A 12,560-nucleotide genomic window follows, 5' to 3' on the forward strand; every position below is an offset into this window, starting at 1 on the left:
TCATGCGTGGGATCTTGGTTGGAAATACAACGAAGTAACAAAAAACCAGCAAAGTGTAACAATAATAAAATCACAAACATGTGAATGTAAAGCAAAAAAAAATATTTGGTGGTTGGTTTAGGCATTTGGCATTTTAGGATTTTTTTTTTCTTATCGTGCCCTGAATCAGATGTGGACGAATGTTCCTAGCTCAATGATTGTTTTGTCATTTTAACTTTTTTAGTATACCTGTTAGGTGTTCATCATCTGTCCTAAAGTTGATTTTATTGTATTTAATATTTTAATCATGATTTTTTTTGTTTCTTATTGTATAGATTACAAATGAGAAGATATTGTTTTTCGTTCACTGTTTTGTCATTTTAACTTTTTTAGTATACCTGTTAGGTGTTCATCATCTGTCCTAAAGTTGATTTTATTGTATTTAATATTTTAATCATGATTTTTTTTTGTTTCTTATTGTATAGATTACAAATGAGAAGATATTGTTTTTCGTTCACAATTTTCTAGTTGTCACAAACTGAGCAAATTCAGTCTTCAGCTATAAGATTATATACAATAAAGTAACAAAAATAAGCAATGTGTAACAATAATAAAATCACAAACATTTGAATGTAAAGAAAAACAAATTATTTTGTGATTGGTTTAGACATCTGGTATTTTAGTTTTTTTTCTTGTCGTAACCTGAAACAGATGTGGACGAATTTTCCTAGCTCAATGATTATTTTGTCATTTTAACTTCTTAGTATATCTGTTAGGTGTTCATCGTCCGTCCTAAAGTTGATTTTATTGTATTTAATATTTTAATCATGATTATTTCTTTCCTCCATGTATAAATTACAATTGAGAAGTTGTTTTTCGTTCTCAATTTTCTAGTTGTCACAAACTGGGCAAATTTAGTCTTCAGCTATAATGTTATTATATCTACCCCTTTCCATTTGAAGGGTATGAGCCCTTATTCCGAGTTTCGCCTTAGCGCAGCACTATGTTTTAGATTTTTGATTGTGGTGAGATATTTTTTATATGCAAATTCTGTTTTAATTTTCTGTAGGTTCGTAACTTGTTTTTATGATGTGTACTTTTATTTGCATCGTGTAATGTTTCTGTGCTATGAATTTCTAAAGGATTGTTCGAATTACCTGTCAATATTTCAATGATTTTCTTTTTTGTCATCCTGAGATTTATGTGTATTTCAAATATTATTTTTTCCATAGTCAAATTGTTTAAAATCTGATTCATGTCTTTTACAAGGATATTTTCTCAACTCTAGCAGGCTTGCCAAATTTCTTGGTTTGCTATTTACTTTGATCCATGTCTTTTACCCAGTTGTCTTTTCCCTTTTCGTCAATATGTATTCCATTCTTGTTTTACGATGAATATTCCTGATTTGTGTGTTTTTAGTATGCAGGTATATGTAGGTTTTTGTATATTCAAGTTCTCCCCCATCAGCATAAAATTTCGCTTCATAAAAATGAAATTTGTACGAGGGAGAACATCCACACACAAAATCCCGTCTTATGGCAAATCTGTCTAGACCAATGGAAAAAAAATGAAAATATATTACTGCAAATACCTTCTAAAATTAAATAGCAAAGCAAGAAATTTCGCTAGCCTGCTAGAGTTGGGAAAATATCCTCCCCCATAGCAACTAGATTGAAATATTGGATCAAAATAAATAATTCTAACCCAAACTCGCTAGTTCACGAAGCTCACAAACTTGGAATACATATTGACGAAAAGGGAAAAGACAACTGGGTAAAAGACATGAATCAAAGTAAATAGCAAACCAAGAAATTTGGCAAGCCTGCTAGAGTTGAGAAAATATCCTTGTAAAAGACATGAATCAGATTTTAGACAATTTGACTATGGAAAAAAATATTTTGGAATACACATAAATCTCAGGATGACAAAAAAGAAAATCATTGAAACATTGACAGGTAATTTGAAAAATCCTTTAGAAATTCATAGCACAGAAACATTACACGATGCAAATAAAAGTACACATCATAAAAACAAGTTACGAACTTACAGAAAAATTAAAACAGAATTTGCATATAAAAAAATATATCACCACAATCAAAAATCTAAAACATAGTGCTGCGCTAAGGCGAAACTCGGAATAAGGGCTCATACCCTTAAAATGGAAAGGGGTAGATATAATAACATTATAGCTGAAGACTAAATTTGCCCAGTTTGTGACAACTAGAAAATTGAGAACGAAAAACAACTTCTCAATTGTAATCTATACATGGAGGAACGAAATAATCATGATTAAAATATTAAATACAATAAAATCAACTTTAGGACGGACGATGAACACCTAACAGATATACTAAGAAGTTAAAATGACAAAATAATCATTGAGCTAGGAAAATTCGTCCACATCTGTTTCAGGTTACGACAAGAAAAAAACACTAAAATACCAGATGTCTAAACCAATCACAAAATAATTTGTTTTTCTTTACATTCAAATGTTTGTGATTTTATTATTGTAACACATTGCTTATTTTTGCTACTTTATTGTATATAATCTTATAGCTGAAGACTGAATTTGCTCAGTTTGTGACAACTAGAAAATTGTGAACGAAAAACAATATCTTCTCATTTGTAATCTATACAATAAGAAACAAAAAAAAATCATGATTAAAATATTAAATACAATAAAATCAACTTTAGGACAGATGATGAACACCTAACAGGTATACTAAAAAAGTTAAAATGACAAAACAGTGAACGAAAAACAATATCTTCTCATTTGTAATCTATACAATAAGAAACAAAAAAAATCATGATTAAAATATTAAATACAATAAAATCAACTTTAGGACAGATGATGAACACCTAACAGGTATACTAAAAAAGTTAAAATGACAAAACAATCATTGAGCTAGGAACATTCGTCCACATCTGATTCAGGGCACGATAAGAAAAAAAAATCCTAAAATGCCAAATGCCTAAACCAACCACCAAATATTTTTTTTTTGCTTTACATTCACATGTTTGTGATTTTATTATTGTTACACTTTGCTGGTTTTTTGTTACTTCGTTGTATTTCCAACCAAGATCCCACGCATGAATACGGTTTCAATTTTAATTATTATTGTGCAAATTAGATGGTTGGATATTGACATCATGGTCAGTTTACCACCTCAGTTATCACATCGTGCTTTGTAAATATTTGAAAAGCTCAGTGGTCACAGATAGTGTTGCTAACGCAGCACACGCACGCACTCTTTCGAAGGGGGAACTAGCCATGTTGTGTACGGCCGCAGTGAGTTGAATTGAAAAGCCCGCTTCAAGTTGTGTACGTAGAGTAATAGATTATTATAAATTATATTAGACATAATCATAATCGCAATCAAGAAGCAGATCTTTCCTCACCGATAAAATAGCTACTTATTGCTGACCCGTGTTTACCATGTTGTTAGGACAATTTGATTCATGGCATTATTCAATACAGGAGTTATGAAACGCGATCAGACCCCATTAAAACAATATCACGCGTCGTGCGTTACTTCAATAATAACACCCAGCTGATTTGAAGACTATATAGTTGTGTCTTCAATTATTATTTCAAAGGCGAATATCTTTCACGTATACACTATAAACATTACAAACGGTAACATCGGTGTAAAGTATTTATTTCGAGAGCAAGTCAACACTGTTCATAATGAAAGAATCGACAAAAATGGCAAAATAAAAGAAATATCTAATCATTCGAACTACAACGTGCATACATACATACAGTATTTTGAGGATCGTCGATTGATATTACGCCATATTGCAAGTGATACTATTATGAATGAAAGTGTTAACGAAATGTAATGTGCACGCACGCATTTCTCGTCCACCGGTGCCCCAGTCACGTCAAACAGTCGATTTACGAGAGTTTAAACAATGCGGTCAGGATATTATAATTGTATAGTGGAATCTGTCTAATGGATATGCGAGTGCTCTCTGTACATCTTGGGAATAATCAAAACTTAGCGCATTTTATTAAACATGAATTAGCATACAAAGTGTATGCCATTATTACTGGTCGATGTTCGCCATTGAAAATGCGTACGTGTTTACCGTCAAAGAACAAACTACGCACCATCTCTATAATATGAAACATTTACGATTTCTTGACCCGCTTCCAGTTTGCTTATTGAATCTACAATGATAATAATAAAAATTCCACTCCTTCTTTCCAATATAACTGTTTATTTTAAATTAGTGGTAAAGACATAATCGAGTATAATTTATAAGCGGAGTCTGAATTTGTCAATGGTATACGTTATTATACGTACTGTGATTCAGTAGTTTGTTGGTAAAAATGACAAGTTTGGTATTAAAATATGTATAATTTCAAAATTTGGTTAATTTTGTCTTAGAAATATGGGTCAATTTCTCGAGCTAGTAACTACAATTGTCTCTTTGTAGCCAAGCCAAGGCCGTTACCTCGAACAGGAGATCGCCTATAATGTTTCTTTTTTGTCGTTGATCGTGGAAATTTGAATCTGGTGGTGTGGTTAGTTGAGTGATTTCTTTTGCCAGGCTGCTAAGGATGTCAGCGTAATTTGTGACGAATCATAGTGCTTCATTTAATTTGGTTTTGAACCATTTGAAGAGAAACTCGTTGTTTGAAGCATCGGCTATGGCTCTCAATGTTTTTGAGGTTGACTCTGTTTTTCAAATGGGTCAATGTATTTAATACATTCTGTTGCACGTTCGAGCGGGGTCAGCCCCTTGTCATAGGACCTTTCAAATGTAACGTTCGTTCTTGCCTCTTCTAGTATTTCGAAATCGTGGATACTCGAAATGCTGTTTAAAAAAACGATGAATGATAGTTTGCTGAGTACTGCCATTTTATTAGTGAAGAGAGAATGAACTGAATACTTAGTTTTGATGTTTGACTGAGTAAAGATTGAATCCTAAAATTTCGCGATTTCGGTCGGTTTTCCAGTTATTGTAAAATAAACCTTCAAAACTAAACTATTGATTGATGCATTACATTCGAGCGGTACACTGAATTACCGATGATATAAAAACGATCAGAGTGGTGGAATGTTTCTCGTCTACATCGATCACAGATATAGATCGACGGCGTGCACAGTCTTTGATTCGGCCTGAATTGAGACAAGGCGTCATACACCCTTGAGGTGTGCCTTTTTAGACAAGTGAATTGGTGACGGACTGGAATCATCATACTGCCTGGGTCAGATTCATGTTGACTGAATCAAGTTGACCCAGTTTTTATCCCCCAAATAGTCAATTTCGAGTATAATCGTAACATTGACACGGAGAACGCGTCATTACGAGATTGAACGTGTTTTATTTCAAATCCCTCCGCTGCGGGCCATGTTTTTTTTAATGACGTGGAAAATGACGGTAGTATTTTAGCAAAGGCTAATTGATAAAAATAATTTAAGCACAGTCACTCTACTAGGAGTCACTCTACTAGGACGGTTAGGAAGCTCTATTGGTTAAAGGTGTGAACGAGCAGCTTCTGAGAACCTATGCTGGTCTCAAAAACTATGACGTATTTGTCATTGGAATGCACTATTTTTCACCATTATTTATTGCGTTCGATGTTGCTCGAGAAGACCCTCGAGAAGACCGTGAACTTTTTTAAATTGTGCTTTATTTTTACATCAAACTACAATCTCAACTGAACTGTGACTAGGAGTGATATTGTATTTTTCAGATGAGCATTCTTTTGCAATCTTGAAGATGCTTTACTCGAGAAAAACGGTGTTTTGTTGACAGTCTCTTTGTCTTGATCTCTAACAGTCTTTCGGTCCGTAAAATAAACCCCTCACTCAGTTTAGAAACAATTTTATCGCTAAAAACATTGATGTCTGCAAACCTTTACAATATTCCTTTGTCCATTCTCGTATTTTTTGTGTGTTTTTAGAGTCACTTTATGGCGAAGTTTTGCATGTTTTCGTCTATGGAGGTGGTCGCCGTGTTGCTTTATTGCATAGTTTTCATAGGAGGTAATTGGACAAAAGAGATTTTTGATTGTCGTGCTTTCATATCCCTCCATTCGCTTTATTTGACGACTGATACAAATCCCGTTCAACATGTTTTGATTCAGTCGAGACAGGGGCGACTTTTGGGGGAAATTCACTAATATAGTATTCTATTAACTATTTATAATTTCAGAATGCCATACAAGACAGCAAGATTTTCTCGCGAAAAACGTGTATATACAAAGCATGTTCATTTCCGCATTTGAGACTGCTCTTCGTTGAAAGGTCAAAGTGCCATGTATTGCAATGCTTTGTGGGGGAAAATGACGCAACTCTCGCACTGTCTCATGATTTATCGCGTGTTTTCCGTCGCCTGTTTAATGCTAATGACTTCTTAACTCGTTAACACCTCTCTTGTTTCAATGTTTATGGAGACAAGGGTGGGTACAATAGAATGACGCGGCGCTTCCTAACCGTCCTAGTAGAGTGACTGTGGTTTAAGTCAGTGAATTGACTGATAGTGTCGGGGTCAACAGAATGTCGAGTCATGTTATCAGTATCCCATACACGCAGGTCGAAATTCACGCTTTCAACTTGAAACTCGATATCCCTCAGGCTGTTTGTGAGTGTTCATGTTTTAGATAACATAAATATACCAACATCTGTTGTTTATCATCTACGTGGGAGGTCTATTTCACGTTGGGAACACTTAGGACTAGACACGCCTTACATTTAATCTTGTGATTGAGTTCAGACTGGCATTCACAAGTGTGCTTCGGAATGATACACATCGCTTATATCAAACACCGTTGATATTCGCGAGTGGAACGCGTTGGGCCACTTTCTGTCTGAAATACCCTTACCACGAAGACTATTATGACTCGTACGGTAGTCATGTCATGGAATTTATAAGATTTCTCGTACGTGGATCTACAATCATCAAATACTTTCAAGCCATGTGTTGCCAATACGTCCTGTATGACTCGTAGTGTCCATGAGATGAACTTTTCACGGAAGGTCAAACTTGGTCTACCGCCTTTGAATCTTTGGCAAGAAGCGAGGACATATTTTCTTCGTCGGGGGGGGGGGGAAACGAAAATCGCTACGTTACACCGTAAACTCATTCCGTGTGATGATTATGTATGTCAAAAGTTATTCTGTGAAACGATCAGGTAATTATACATTTTAACTCATAGTAGCGTAGTCCGCCATTTTTTGAAAAACAAACTGTACGTCGATCAACCGATTTTGCATACTTTGCATTTTAGCGGATTGATGACCGCAGTTTTACGGGATAATTCATACTATTAAATTTTCAACACATAACTTATACTTTCTTTATATAACTATCGGTTTTTAATATTATCCTCTCTTTCTCTCTCTTTCTTGTACGACAGATGAGCGATTCTGATTATAGTGATGGAATAAAAAAAAAAGTGTACAGACTGCTTGACTCATTGAAAGGAAGTAAGAAATGTAAAAATAAACAACATATGTATATATAGAATGAATTATTTTTTATTGATCAATGTTTACTATTATTGGCTTTTCTCGTTTCTGTGTTTTAATCGAATCGTTTATGTACTCGTATTTTTTGTGGCATTAAAAATAAATTTAACCACGCCGCACATTTACATGTATCTACGTATTTTTCGAGGTGTTAACAAAGAAATATTTAATCACGCTAAACATTTATACACTACGCAACTATTTTCCTTACTCACATCGTATGTTTTTTTGTGACGTTAAAAAAATACTCAACCATGTCATAAATATATACTCCATGTCAATATTTCATTCTTGTTTACTTCTTTTGTGCAATAAACTCCATTAGTTTTCAAAATGACGTGTATTTATTAACGTGTGTGTGTGTGTGTGTGTGAGCGCCCTCTACGAAACATTCTGAAAAATCTTTCGTCCACGCCTGTCCAATTAAAAAATAATTAAAAATAATTAAAAATAATTAAAAATAATTAAAAAATAATTAAAAAAAATGATGGTAATTTATGCAAATGTATTCACGATGACCTCGACACGACCTCGTATTCACATCTATTTTATGTATGCAAATGTATTCACAATATCCCATTGTGACGTCATCCTCATTCAAATGATCCCCTTTAAGGCATTGCTCCTCATTTATGCTAATTTATGCAAGAATTCCCATTGTGACGTCATTATTTATGCTAAAGCTGGACTATAGGGACGACCATGAGGGCGCTGTTCGTATGACGTCATCGCATCCGATTATGAACAGCGCCCTCATGGTCGTCCCTATAGTCCAACTTAAACTACTGCCATTAGACTGGAGGAATAGTCGTGCAATTTGTGTACGTCCAGAGCCTCCTATTAGTCTAGTCACCGGTGAACAAATAATTATACTTGAAAATACCACCCAAAAGCAATTACGTAAGCTGTTCACCTCCCATGTTTTTACAACACCCAAAAGTCAACTCTTTCTTAATACTTTGTGTAATCTGCATAACAAGGATTGGGAATTTCATTATTCCATGCCTTTTTTGGTAACTCTATGCAGCAAACTACGGGAGTTTCAGTGGAAATTAAACCACAATATCCTGTACACAAATGAAATGTTATTCCATATGAATTCACCATTAGTATCGTCAGATTTATGCTCATTTTGTCATGGTACCACCGAGAACCTAGTGCATCTTTTTGTCGAATGCGAGTCTATTAAAGTCCTCTGGACATCAATTTGTAATCTATGGGGAACAAAACTAGGATGCCCAAGAACATTGTCAGCAAAACAGATTATATTAGGAGACAAGGACTTCTCCCCTCTACTAAACCATATAATTATAATTGTTAAAAGAAATATCTATACGTGTAAATTAAAAAAGGAACTACCATGCCTTAATCTCATAAAATCTGACATACGTTACACGCAGAAGATAGAGTTAGAAACTTCAAATAGAAGACATACAATGTCCATTTTCCTGGACAAGTGGGGAGACTTCAATTGTTAATGGGTACTCAGTGTCTATTTTGTATGGGTTATACTAGCTGTGACATTTGTTGTATGTTGACATTGTGCTGTAAAGAATTTCTATTGTATGGAATAAAAGATAGTTAAACCTAAAAAAAAAAAAAAAAAAAAAAAAAACAATGAAACAACTATATATTATTGCATTGATCATATAAAAGACAACTAAAAATATCTTCTTTTAACTTTCAGGAGACTCGTAATACTTTGCTAGGTAAGTAAAGTCACGATGTTGGTATTGTTTATACACTGTGTCTATAATTTTATTACGTAAAATACACATGTAGGGTGGATTTTTAATGTATTATGATTGACCATAATGTAAATTTAGCATTTAAAGACATCATTGCATTTGGACTGATAATGGAAGAAGTGTGGGAAACACACTTCTTCCATTATCAAACGTTGTAAAACGTACTTTCTAGAAACAAATGCAGCTGTTCGAAATGGTAAGCCAGTGAAATGTGTTAAAGAAATCAAATCATGGAGGATTCTGTGTAATTTATAGTGTTGTACACTGACTGCTCAAATTTAATTTGTAGCACTAGGCACGGTCAACTAAATTCCCACCACCGCAATCAACAGATCATTTTCTAATTCCAAACAACATCACACAGAACCTTTCAGGCCAGCTGTTTGCAGTGGGGGGACTATGGCCTTACGGGCTGTCATCAATGCAACCCGGTCGATGATTGGTTACCTGGACTATCAAACACTTAGCATTGTTAAACGAGTAAAGGAAGTCACATCATCATTCAAATTGTTGAGGACGAATAATTCGTAGACTCGTAGTTATTAGTCATCTATTTAAAGGGCGGTGGTCGTCGCGCTGCGCAAATGTGACATTTGTTTTGATAAACATTTATTTTCCCACAATCCAATGCGCTCTACGAATGGAAAGCACAAGTATGAGGTTTGACTTGGGCACAACTAATTACCGCCGGTCACTCTTTGGATACCTTCCAATCACCTAAAAATACCTAATTAAAGCTTAGTAACGTCTCAGTTTGTACTCGTTGATCTGCGCAACAGTCAAAGTCGCCATCTTTGTTTATATGAAACCCATATATCTCGCGCATGCGTGGCGCGACGACTACCGCCCTTTAATTTGACAGTTTCACATTAACAGTTTATTAATTACCTGCATTATTTTCTATGACATACAATCAGCATAGATTTGAATGTATGTTGACTTACAGAATTATCTCTGTTGTTTTCAGGATCTGATCGATGCGAATTGTTTATGTAATTTCCGGTATTTTGTTATATATTGAAACAGCTTTTACCAGTGCAAACCCCCGCAAAAAAGAAAACTTGGAATCTACTGATATATATACGTATATTATATAATATTAAAGCGACCTCAAAGAAGTATATCAGCCCACAATTTGATTCGAATCGTATTTTGGTTAGCGCATCGTTTATTTCTCTTTATTCTACAGTTGTTATATTGAATGCTAAAACTAGGGAAAACAAAATGTATTTTTTATATGTAGTAGACATCTAATAATTCAAATTGTGTTACTTTGATTTTGTGCAATTAATTGTGATTATTTATGTTGCTATCATAATCAATTATAATATGTGTATGTCCATTTCAAATACAAATTCTTAATACATTATTATTTTTTGGATATTGACCTAAGATATTTAAAACCTAATAAAACATCTGTTTAATTTATTTAAAAGATTGCTCTCATTAGTAAATAGCGCCCTCACTCGACAATAATTAGAATGAGTGGTTGGTCAAAAGTTTGATGAGTCAGGTGCATATATTGGCTAAGCTTGTTGTACATAGATACAAATGAGTATAGGAACCATTAATGCTGTAGGGTGTATTGGAAGGGGTGGAGGATTTCATGTTTGTAATGACTGGTTGTAATGTGTAATCTCGCTGTTTTCAGGATGCAGCCTGATATTTGTTGCTTTCTTGGTTGTTCAATTATGGCTCAAATTTGTTGTGGTGGGTGGAAGATGTGTTTATTGGTTGTTGAGTCATTGTTTAGACACCCCGCAGCTTGAAATGGTATAGTCCAAATAAAAAAATGATATGGCGGTGTCTTCTACAAATATCAAAATGGTTTCTGTTTATTTATTACCGTTGTAGATCTTGAGAACTCGCCACTGAATATGATGTCGGGAATAAATGCTATTCTGAACAAGCTTTATTAATTATTGCTTGCAATATTCCAGTATGAATTGGGAGCAAACTGTGACACCAAATCTAGTCGTTGTATTCAAATGTCTTGAAACAGATTCAAATGTAAGGATATGGATTATAAAATATTAATATGAAACGATGTCCAACCAATTAATGTGTTTACGGTAAATTTATTTTAAAGAATTCAGTGAAAATATTATAAAATAAAATATTATGTGTATTTGTGTATGTGGAAACTTGGCTGGCCCAATCAAAAATATAAAGATGTGAGGTCTGCAAAAAATTGTATTTTAAAGACTGCAAACAATAAAACGCTCTCAGTTCAATCCTAGTTCACCAACTTGTTCCTCTTCTTGCTTGAGTGTGAAAATACATGGTTTAGTGACTGCCTCTTATTTTTTTAAATATTAGAATTTCTTTTATTTTGGAAGGTTCTTCTATAAAAATAGTACAGATAGAACTTTGACATGCATAATTACCTACGCCTTATTGACTTAACATATTAGGAGGGTTTTGTTAGTTAGAGAACGTGACATTATTATATGTTGTCTGATATGATTGATCGTGGAAATATGCCATTATCACCAGTGTAAATTTGAACTGATTAGGTATACTTTGACATACAACTATTTTAACTTAAACTAAATAAACTATATATATATAGAAGGGTGAATAAGCAACCAACATTATCATTAATTGTTTTTTTTTTAGTAAATGTCAATTCTATTGTAATGTATATAGACAATTTATACTATCAAATGATATATAGTGATGAGAAGCTAGAAGATTACAATCAATCATTCTATTTATATTAGGTGACCTCATAATTTTACACATTAGCACCCAACACTTTTGGCCATTTTTTTAAATTTGTACCAGTGTTAGTTTTTAATCTTGCAATGGTGAAGCCTGATACCTGTTCTTACACTAGATTTGTTAAGCATCAGACTTCATGGCTTAGTTGTCCATTTCACCTTCAAGCTCAAAATCGAGTTGAAACTATGCGTTTTCTACTCAAATTAGCAATGTAGCTGTCATGCTTTCAAGCTTATTTGTGGATTGGCTTGCGATTGTAAAACTGACACGTTTGTCTGGCCCTGTTTTGTTGTGTGCTGGAGTTGGACCTCGTCAAACAAGCCAAGGTTTTCGAGAATTGAAACTGAAAAGGGTTACTTTAATTGTCCCGTTGTATCTACTTACAAATTCTATATACAGGTCGAGCAAGTTTATAGAGTTTTGTTTTGTTTTGTTTTGTTTTGTTTTTCACATAGAATAACATAACAAGTGCAAAACATTCACAACCTACTATATAGCTAGATACCAATTTGCGATGTATTAATTTTGTTCAATATTCATATCAGAACTCAGATACACAGGTTAGATCTTATACACATATTGTTGACCTTAAGAATGAAGTGATGGGATCACAAGAAACAACATG

At 33.9% G+C, this 12,560-nt stretch overlaps 1 long non-coding RNA gene across 1 annotated transcript; it reads left to right on the forward strand.

Annotated features, from left to right (window-relative positions):
• The first annotated feature begins 6,310 nt into the window (after positions 1-6,310).
• Positions 6,311-7,797, forward strand: LOC146731679 (uncharacterized). Its single transcript, XR_014926944.1, has 2 exons — positions 6,311-7,126; positions 7,352-7,797. It is a non-coding gene; the product is annotated as an uncharacterized LOC146731679 (long non-coding RNA).
• Positions 7,798-12,560: the final 4,763 nt, after the last annotated feature.

The sequence above is a fragment of the Saccoglossus kowalevskii genome, chromosome 18 (assembly GCF_978046115.1).
Source record: "Saccoglossus kowalevskii chromosome 18, keSacKowa6.1, whole genome shotgun sequence".
Lineage (NCBI taxonomy): Eukaryota > Metazoa > Hemichordata > Enteropneusta > Harrimaniidae > Saccoglossus > Saccoglossus kowalevskii.